General features: G+C 40.0%; 1 protein-coding gene across 1 annotated transcript in view; it reads left to right on the top strand.

Moving 5' to 3' along the window:
* The first annotated feature begins 800 nt into the window (after positions 1-800).
* Positions 801-9,564, top strand: part of LOC121951323 (cadherin-12-like) — a 169,230-nt gene continuing 160,466 nt past the window's right edge. The window contains exon 1 of the mRNA XM_042497600.2: positions 801-963. The gene's annotated coding sequence lies outside the window, so the exon portion shown is untranslated. The remainder of the gene's footprint in view (positions 964-9,564) is intronic.

Here is a 9,564-nt window from a genome sequence, read left to right as displayed (position 1 = left end):
GGCTAAATATGATGCATTGTGTTACTTAACATCTCTGTTGTTCCTTGGTTACAATTTGCACCCTTTAGGAAAAAAAAAAGTCCACTTGAGCCGTTGCTTAGACAGTAGGATATACAGCCACGTCACCTCTAAAATTTACATTCAGTCTGCACAACTGTGCTGTTGATGGGCATCTTAAAGTCACGCTGGACAGAGCATGGCTAGCTGGAGCTGGGGGTCCCTCTTATAGGGCAGCCAGGGTAGGTGGTGGATGGGTCCAACAAACCCTGGACTTTCACCCAGGTGCCTACTGTTCATTTACCATATGAATGTAGAACCAAACCCTGATGTTTTTGTTTTTTTCCTAAACTTAACCATGCACTTTTGTTGACGTACTGGCAGTATCCCAGAATGTCAGCAGCAGATAAAGCAGGAAATCTAGTGTGTAATAGTAGGTGTGGAAGTCCACTGACAAAGTGATGATATGTGATGACTTAAGATGGGAATGTGTTGGTATTTCTCAGAATTTCTTTCAAAATCAGGATGATTTTACATTGCATATAACCAGACTTGGCAAGACAGGATTTAATTGAGGTCTCATTAATAAAGCAATTTTGAATTTTAGAGAAAAACTCAGAGAGAATGACAGGCAGAGACTCGAGAGAGGACTGGATGAGAGTACAACCAGGAATAGAGAAAGAGAAGGGGAGAGGGAAAGAGGGAGAGAGACAGGGAGGGAGGGGGTCAGGGGATGTAAGAGAGAAACAGGCTGAGAGAGGGAGGGACTTAGAGGGAGCAGATAAAGAGAGCTGAGAGGACCACAGCGAAGGGAAGAGAGGGAAAAGGGCACATAGAGCTTGCATTTAGTTCAACGGGGTGAACTCACGGAGAGAGAGAAATCACTGTGGAGAGAGTTACAGGAAATATATGGACTTGACTTCTCGTCGGCGGCAGCTCGCAGGGACACTAAGAGGCTTGTGTGAGGTAACTGCTCTGCTTTCACTCCTAACACTGCTGCTTGATGAGAAAATGAACAAAAGAGCTCTGACTCCACAGCAGAGTTTAAAATGAAGTCTCTGTGGGACTTGACCGCTCAAGGTTCATTTCATGTGTTGCCAAGTATCAAGGTTATTGTGAAGTCTTTAACGGGAGTGGTGGGACGGTAAGCCAGCGGGGGCTGGGGAGCCTCCAGGCGGTCTTAAATCAATTAAAGAAGTGACAGCTAGAGTAGAGGAGCTGCAATCAGGACATGTTGTGCATTTGTAAACAGGAGAGCCTGTTTGCCCGCAGGAGGAACATGCCTGTAGTTTAAGCCCTTTGATCACGTTATGATTGTGTGATGTGAAGCTTTATTGCGCTTTTATTATTTTCTCTCAGCAGTTGAGCATTCAGTGAGCTGGAAGGCTTGAAGGCTTGCTAATAGGGTTAGTGGACAGGAGTTCAGATCGGTTCGTGAACAAATGAAGGTGAAGCATTCCTTTTAAGAAACATTGTCATATTTTGCTATAAGCACTTCAAAACCTCAAATTGTCTCGAAATTGACTTTTGATCCTCTACAACTCAACTGAGAGCTAAGTTGAGTGCTCACGAAATCACAGAATGCATCTTCAAGCCTATACAGATGGTCAGTAACACATAGGCAATTGTCTTTAAATTAATATCCATTTATATTGCCCAGTGAAGTCATACAAATCTCTTATCATTATTATAGTACAAACTTCCTTTTTTGCTCAGTCATTTACATCGTGACATCATATGCATAGTCATGTAGATAGTGAAGGGTGTTGCCTATCAGATTTCATTGCTATCAGCAAATTATTAATACTTGCATATGATAATGTTCATACATGTTTCATTCATGCTTGCAATGAATGAGTTAGAGGCTGTGTGGATCTACAATCTAACTAGAACAAAAAAAAGTTCACCATACTCTGGGACCAGTGACTGCTGATAAGGTAAGATACTAAACTTTCTATGAGAACATTCTTGCTTTGCATTTGCCATCTGGTTATGATGTGTTGCTTTAGCTTGCATTTCTGGATTTTTTGGCCACTTGTGCTCAGTGCAAGTAGCTGTACACAACAAGTGCCTACTGTAAAACTTTAATTAATAGCCCAAGCTATTATTTGCTTAAACCATTAGCCTTACCAGGTTTATATATGTATGCATCAGGCTGTTAGCTCCTTTTTTAGCTCAGCAAATTTGGAAATACAATGATTTAACCTCTTTTGCATCTCTCGTTTACTCTGCTGGTATTACTTCTTCTTTGGTGCTCATAGTTTCAGTAAAATTATTTGAAATATTGAACTGCAAAAATCTTACTGACCCAACATTGTGTGTAGCATGTTCATGTTGACAAACGTTTACCAATTGTATTTATATGGGTTTTCTAAGCAGCTAACTAACATTATCTCCAGTAGGTAGCCAGCAATGTGGTTTATACATCCAAAGAACTTCTACAAAAAAATGAACTGCATGGCAACTCCAATTGAGACAAGGCTTTATTGTCAAAATGTGTAGCCACAGTAAAGCTAGTAAAAGGGACTGGGCGTCTAACTGAGACTAGGCTTATATTTGAAGTACTACAGTATTTACTCATTTAACCCAAATAGAGCAGCATTAGCATTCATTTGAAGTTGTGTTCACCTGATGATCTTAATATCATCCTTTGAGCTCTGTTTTGGTCTCTGCCAACACATGAGGAAATATCTCCTTAGTTGGTAAAAGCTCCACTGTGTTCACAGTGAGTCTGTAACTGTGTCCGTCTGCTCTGTGCTGCTCGGTAGCAGTGTTGGGCTTGTTATTCAAAACTGGAAATTATTACTCATTTCTGTTCACTCTTTTCAAAGGTAACACTAGTTATTTGTTACAGCCCAACGTTGCTGGGCAGATGGTGCACAGTCAGTTTTCGGAGCTTCCCAATAAAACCAGCTGCTGTTGCTGGAGATGAGGTTGATGAAAGCTGTGATGGTAAACCAACACAGTCAAGCTGCAGGCTCTGATACCAAACAATAAGCTCAAAGATGCTCAGATGTTCCACAGTGTAGCAGGATATTACAGTATGTAGATGACTTTTCAGTATTTTTGTAATTATGAGTAACCCCATGTACATAATAAGAATTAATTTAAGCATATAAATGCTTATTTTTGTTAATTTGAGGACTAATAGTTTACAAGGTGCATTTAGGATTTCTCATCTCAGCATGTTACTGTTTGTAAATCCAAGTCAAATCCTCAAAGATCACACTGCTCTTCACGGATGTGATTTTAAATATAACTCTGACATTTCAGGTAAAAATACATTTATTGCAGAAATGCCATAAAATAAATTATCAGGAAACTTTATCTCAGTACCAGCTTCCATTATCACATATCACTGAATTATCCTGTCAAGCTCCCTCTACAATCTCTTATAAAAAGTGTCTGTAAAACTATTTATTTCTGTCAGATTTCTAAATAATTTACCTCTTTATTAATGGACAGTTTCCCTCATCTTAATTTCATTCACTGTCAGTAACAAGACAGAGCCAATTTTGTTTTTATGCAAATATGGGAGTGGTTAAATCAGGGGGAAAGAATAAAACACTTAAACCTGTTTATTTTTTGTTAAGCTTATGTATTACTTTGAAACACATTTCTCTAATTCCACTTCTGAAGGCAGTAACTACACATAATTAATTACCATTCATTCAAATAAATACACATTTTACAAGCATTTACACCTTTGAAACTGAACACATTTGGTTTAATTTCTTTCAAAAACACTGGAAAAGATGGACATTTTCTTTTTTCCCCTTATTTTTGCTAATTTCAGGTAATTTTCTTATACTTTTTTTTAAATTAATACTCATACTCATTCACTAATTTCTTGCTTATTTTGGAGTCTTTCCAAGTTGCTCACTGCCCTCTATCCATGTTTTTGAAAGAAAACAAGCCTTTGCTCAGGTTTCAAAGGGTTAAGAAAGAGAGAAAGAGAGAGAGGAAGGGAAGAGAAGGTGGACTGTTGCATGCAATGTTTTTGTAATGGCACAGGACCTGCTGGTCAACATGTGCATCACTAGTCACCTGACTTTACAGCAGCACAATAAATGCCGTGACTTATTCGATCAATCAGCTTCAGACTGTTCCTTTAGACAGTTTGAGCTTGCTGTCCTTTTCCTCCTTGACATAAAGGACAATAGGGCCTACAGCAGTGAGTTGAAGTCTGTGTGCAGGATTCTTAAGGCTACAAAGGATTAACCTCACTGTGTTTATGTTTTGCAAATAAGTTTTATCAATTTTACTTTATTAGGTTGATCGTGATAAGGAGTAACTGTCAAATGTCTGAGTAATAGTTTTATTTCACTTGGCTAAAAGACCAGTCTAGGCAACACTAAACAGGTCTATCATCACATGTCTACTGTGCTTTATTGTTCCACTACTTACTTTTCATCATAGTGATATAATTTTAATCAAATATTATCAATTATGACAGTTGTCTTGTCTATACTTGTATAGTGCTTTTCTAGTCTTATTGACCACTCAAAGAGTTTTAACACTACATGTCACATTCACCCATTCACACACACTCACACTCAGATGACGCAGTATTGGAAGAAATTTGGGGTTCAGTATCTTGCTCACTTCGACATGTTGCCCGGAGAAGCTGGGGATTGAACCGCTGACGACCCACTCTGCCTGTGAGCCACAGCCATCCTACGCTGTTCGACAGCAACATGAAAATAATATTGTGTGCCTTAAAAAGAGAACTGAAGCTGATTTTTTAAAAAAGTAAAACGTTACTTTCCCTTGTAACTAATTTCTTTCATATGCCATTATTGATATACTGAGTATTGGTATATATTGAGTAATTGTATTACTTTTGAGAGAAGTGACTTGTAATAATGATTAATGACTAATATCCAGTGCCTTTCAGTGATGTAGAGCACTGGTCAAAATGAAGGTTAAGTCAGCATCATTTTGAAAAACAGTCACCACAGCGACTCTATAAGTCATGTGACATAAATGGGCAATGAAGCAGGAAAATTTCCACCGTGAAAGCAAAGTTTGATAGTAAAAAGGATGTTTTTGGACATGTTGATGCCAGCAGGATTCAAACAGGGACTGTCATTCGCTTGATTAGATTGATTAATTCTAAAGAATTACAGACATTTATTAAGCAGTTATGCCGACATCCTGGTAGCAGCTTCTCAAATGCAAGGATTTTTTTTTCTTTTACAGCACTGAAAATTGAAATTATGAAACTTTACCTTGGACTGTAGGATTTTTTTTTTTAAGTTAATTTTTATGGAATTTTTTGCCTTTATTGATAGGACAAGCGTGAAATGGGGAAAGAGAAGGGATGACATGCAGCTTACATAATTTTGAGGAATAGTTGTTTGTATTGGTCTCTTGAATATCCAGTAAACTGGGATTTACGGGTGTGAAGAGCTCAGTGGTGAGCAACAGACCATTTATTGTCTCATTAGGGAGAAAATCACACACCACTTGTATTCTAATCGTGTTTGCTCCTTACAAGTAACTGTATAACAACAAATGAGCCTTAACATGCAGTGTCACATGTAAAATAAGACTTATGTCTATAAATCCAAGCATTGGCCCAGTTAATGCTGGGACGCTTCTCCCTACTTTCCTCCCTCCAGGACGCAGTCCAGTACACTTTAACCACTGTGTTTCTGCCTGAAGTTGGTGTGTTTTAGTTAGTATTATATTAGGAGATACTGCTGCCTCAGCTGATCATTCTGTAAATGCAGACAGTCAGTGACAGACAGTGTTAACTGGTTTCTTGCCTGAATCGTCTACTTCTGCTAAATCAAATATCAGGGGTGGAGCACAGTATTAAACATGGCAAAGATGCACAACTGATTTTTCTCCTTCTCCCTGGGTGGAGTTAGAATATATCAAGTAACTCTGCTCTAATGTCTAATAGCATCTGAGTCTTGGAGTGTTTCGTACTAACCTCCTACTGCTCTGAGTTTGTGGTTCCAGTAAAGATGTTAATATCCACAAATGCATTTGGGCCTAAAATAGATACAACAAAAACCTAGTGCGTTCTACTTGTGCAAAATTCTGTAGCCTTTGTTCTTTTTGGGGGGTTGGAACCAACCATAAATTAATAAAAGAGGTCTGGAGGATGTCAAAAACAAACCATAAGATCTTGTTTGTGGCAGAGTCGATGGAAAAAACGATGATCTCATCAGTATAAAAATAGACATTGCAATAGCTAAAAAATATGATTAACAAGAAGTTAATAGTAAATCAATGTGCAGTGTGTGCGTGGATACCATTTAGCAGAACTCGACTGATAGATTTATCAGTTGGGCTTTACTTAATGGTGCATTATGCAGAAAAACTGCAGTCCACCATCTGAGCACCGTCTTCAATAAGCAGAAATAACCATTTATGGGATTTCTGTCTGAGGCATATGCAGAGGCCTGCAGTATATATATCATATTTAAGGTCTTGGTTTCACTGAGTAGCTGTAAACACATCCTAAATGATGCTAATGACCTTTCTACTGGCAGGGAAGTGACACGGTCATAAATTAAGATGAGATGCTCTCAAAACATACAATGCAGTGTTTATCTAAGACGCTCCATCCCACAATTATAATGTAAAGAAGGGATGGTGACTGCTCACTGCATGGCTCAGTGGAGCAGCCAGATGTGAACAGCAGTGATGCTGCTGCTAATTTAGCAGTGTTGTTTGCCCTCAGCAAAACAGGAACACAGATGTGGTCATTCATAATGGAATTAATTTTGTTCATTTTGTTTCTCAGTCAAATCTTCACTAGTTATCTCCTGAAGCTCTGCTGGTTGACCGGGGCTTCAGCTCCACAAAACAACTGCAACTGGGACTAAACACGTCGCACACAGCGAGAGACAGTCTGCCTCCCAGCTCCCCCTCACTAAGAAAACATCGCATTCAGCTCCACTCCACTTATCCTTTGCTAGTAGCATTTCCCTTACCATGACACTAATGAACACACACACACACACACACACACACACACACATATATGTATATATATATATATATATATATATATTACACACACCTAAAGGCCCAGATTGTTAGTTGTAAATCATACATTTTTTAATTAGAGTCCAACACGCATGACTCAATCTACTTTATACACTGTGTGATCCCCATCGTGTTTGAATTTTATGTAAATTGCGATTTATATTTGGAAAACTATGACATCATCTTTTTTTCTGACAGAGCCTTGGCCTCATGAATCCAGTAAGGGGCGGCTCAGAGGTAGAGTGGGTCTCCTTCTAATCGGAAGGTTAGCAGTTCGATCCCCAGCTCCTCCAGGCAACATGTTGAAGTATTCTTGGGCAAGATACTAAACCCCAAATTGCTTCATCGGAGTGTGCATACGTTTGAATGGTTACTACATTGTAGGTGGCCCCCTGTACGGTAGTCTCTGCCACCACTGTGTGAATGCGTATGTGAATGGGTGAATATGACATGTCCTGTGAAAGTGCTTTGAGTGGTCGAAAAGATTAGAAAAGCGCTTTACAAGTACAGTCCATTTACCATTTCAAAGGAGGTTAGACAATGCACAAAGTATAGACATTTTACATAAAATCATCAGTGTATTTTTTGTAATATAAATAAAGAACAAGCAAATGTCCCCCAAAAATTGCCACCTTAACAAGGTGAAGAGGCTCAGCCTGAACGAATGACGTGCAGTGACATGGTGTGCTCACCATCTGCAGGGACAGGAATCACTCAGGTGTGCCAGGCAGTGTGCAGGGGTGGGGTCCCAGGCATGCTGACCCCTGGCTTTACAGACTTACTCTGGAGATTTGGAACTTCAACTCTCTGGTGGGGAAGGAGCCCATGCTTGTGCAGGAGGTGGAGCAGTTCCAACAAAATGTAGTTGGACTCACTTCAATACACAGCTCTGGCTATGAAACCAAACTCCTGGAGAGGGGTTAGACTCTTGCTTTTTCTGGAGTTGCCCAGGGTGAGAGGCGCCAGGTGGGTGTGGGTAACTTAAGAGCCCCAGGGAACGAGATGAGAGAGTTGCCTTGATGCGACTGCAAGTCACTAAGGGGAGGTCTCTGATGGTTGCTTTTGTGTATGCACTGATCAGCAGTTCAGAGTACTCAGCCTTCTTGGAGTCCCTGGGCAGTGTCCTGGGAAGAGTGCTGACCGGGGACTCCATATTTCTTCAGGGGAACTTCAAAACTCAAATGGGCAAAGATGAAGAAACCTGAAGGGGCATGATCGACTTTGTGTTAGCATCATCAGATCTGTGGCCTTATGTCTTGAACACTTAGGTGATGATAGGAGCTGAGCTGTCAGCTGATCACCACCTTGTGGTGAGTTGGATCAAGTGGTGGGGAAGGCTGCCAGACAGACCCGGTAAACCCAAATGTGTTAAGAGGGTGAACTGTGAACATCTAGTAGATGTCCATGAAGTCTTCAACTTCATTTCCATGCATCAGGGGGGAGGTTTGGGACATGAAACCAAGTGGTCCATGTTCAGAATCTTCATTGTGGGGGCGGCTGCTAAAAGTTGTGATCAGAGGGTCATCAGTTCCTGTTGTGGTGGTACTGAAGAACCTGCTGGTGGACAACAGTGGTTAAGGAGGCTGTCAAAACTGAAGAAAGAGGCCTTTCAGGCTTTGTTGGTCCAGGTTCGCTCGAGATACAGACAGGTTCTGGTTGGCCAGAGGGACTGCAGCTGAGGCAAAAACATGATGTGTGAGGAGTTCGAGGAAGCTATGGAGGACTTTTGGTCAGCTTCAAGGAAGTTAGATTGTAAAACGTCTCTTCCTAAAGTGTCTTACAGTCTTATGAATCTACTGCTACCATATGACAAGATTTGAGACCCTTAAAAAAATACGATGGGTGGATGGATGGATATATAATGATATGCCTGAATTGTTATGGATCAGAAGTATAAAGTAGAATAGATTTAAAATACTCAAGTACCTCAAAATTGTACTTAGGACTAGTACTATGATGTACTTTGTTATTTCACTACTGTAACCCATGGGGGATCTGTTATTCACAAAAGAGTGACACGATGAAAGTGACTTCTCTGTCTCTAGAGCATAAATTCTAAGTGGGAGCAGCTTTCATAGCTGACAAAATGATTAAAACATTCATCAAAACTTTCCAAATGATTTATTCTTCACTTATCTACAGTCAACTATCAGTGTGCTCAGTGTGTTAAAAACTTTTTCATTTCATTTGATTTTATTATTAGAATATTTATGAATATGAATATTCATTTGTCTTCCTTATTACCACAGCCAACATTCCTGCATCAGTATGATGTAATACAGCTTCCAAGCAGTGCGAAGTTAAGTGTGACGGTCCGGCCGAGCCGACGGGAAAAACAAACCACGCCCACACTCACACACACACACAGGTTAGGGCACAGAAGGGTATGCGGACAGGGCGAAACACACAAGGAGGAGGAGGGGGGCTGCATAGCAGCCAATCATGACTTTAAGCACCCAGTATGTCTGATAAATTACAGTTTTTCTTCTTCAACTCTCACCATTTCCTGTAAATATATTTCATATGGATTTCCAGTTAAAGTTTCAAAATGTAGCTAGTTAT

The sequence above is a fragment of the Plectropomus leopardus genome, chromosome 12 (genome assembly GCF_026936395.1).
Source record: "Plectropomus leopardus strain MGB_pleo_1.0 chromosome 12, ASM2693639v1, whole genome shotgun sequence".
Lineage (NCBI taxonomy): Eukaryota > Metazoa > Chordata > Actinopteri > Perciformes > Serranidae > Plectropomus > Plectropomus leopardus.
This window is presented reverse-complemented; position numbering and strand designations above follow the sequence as displayed.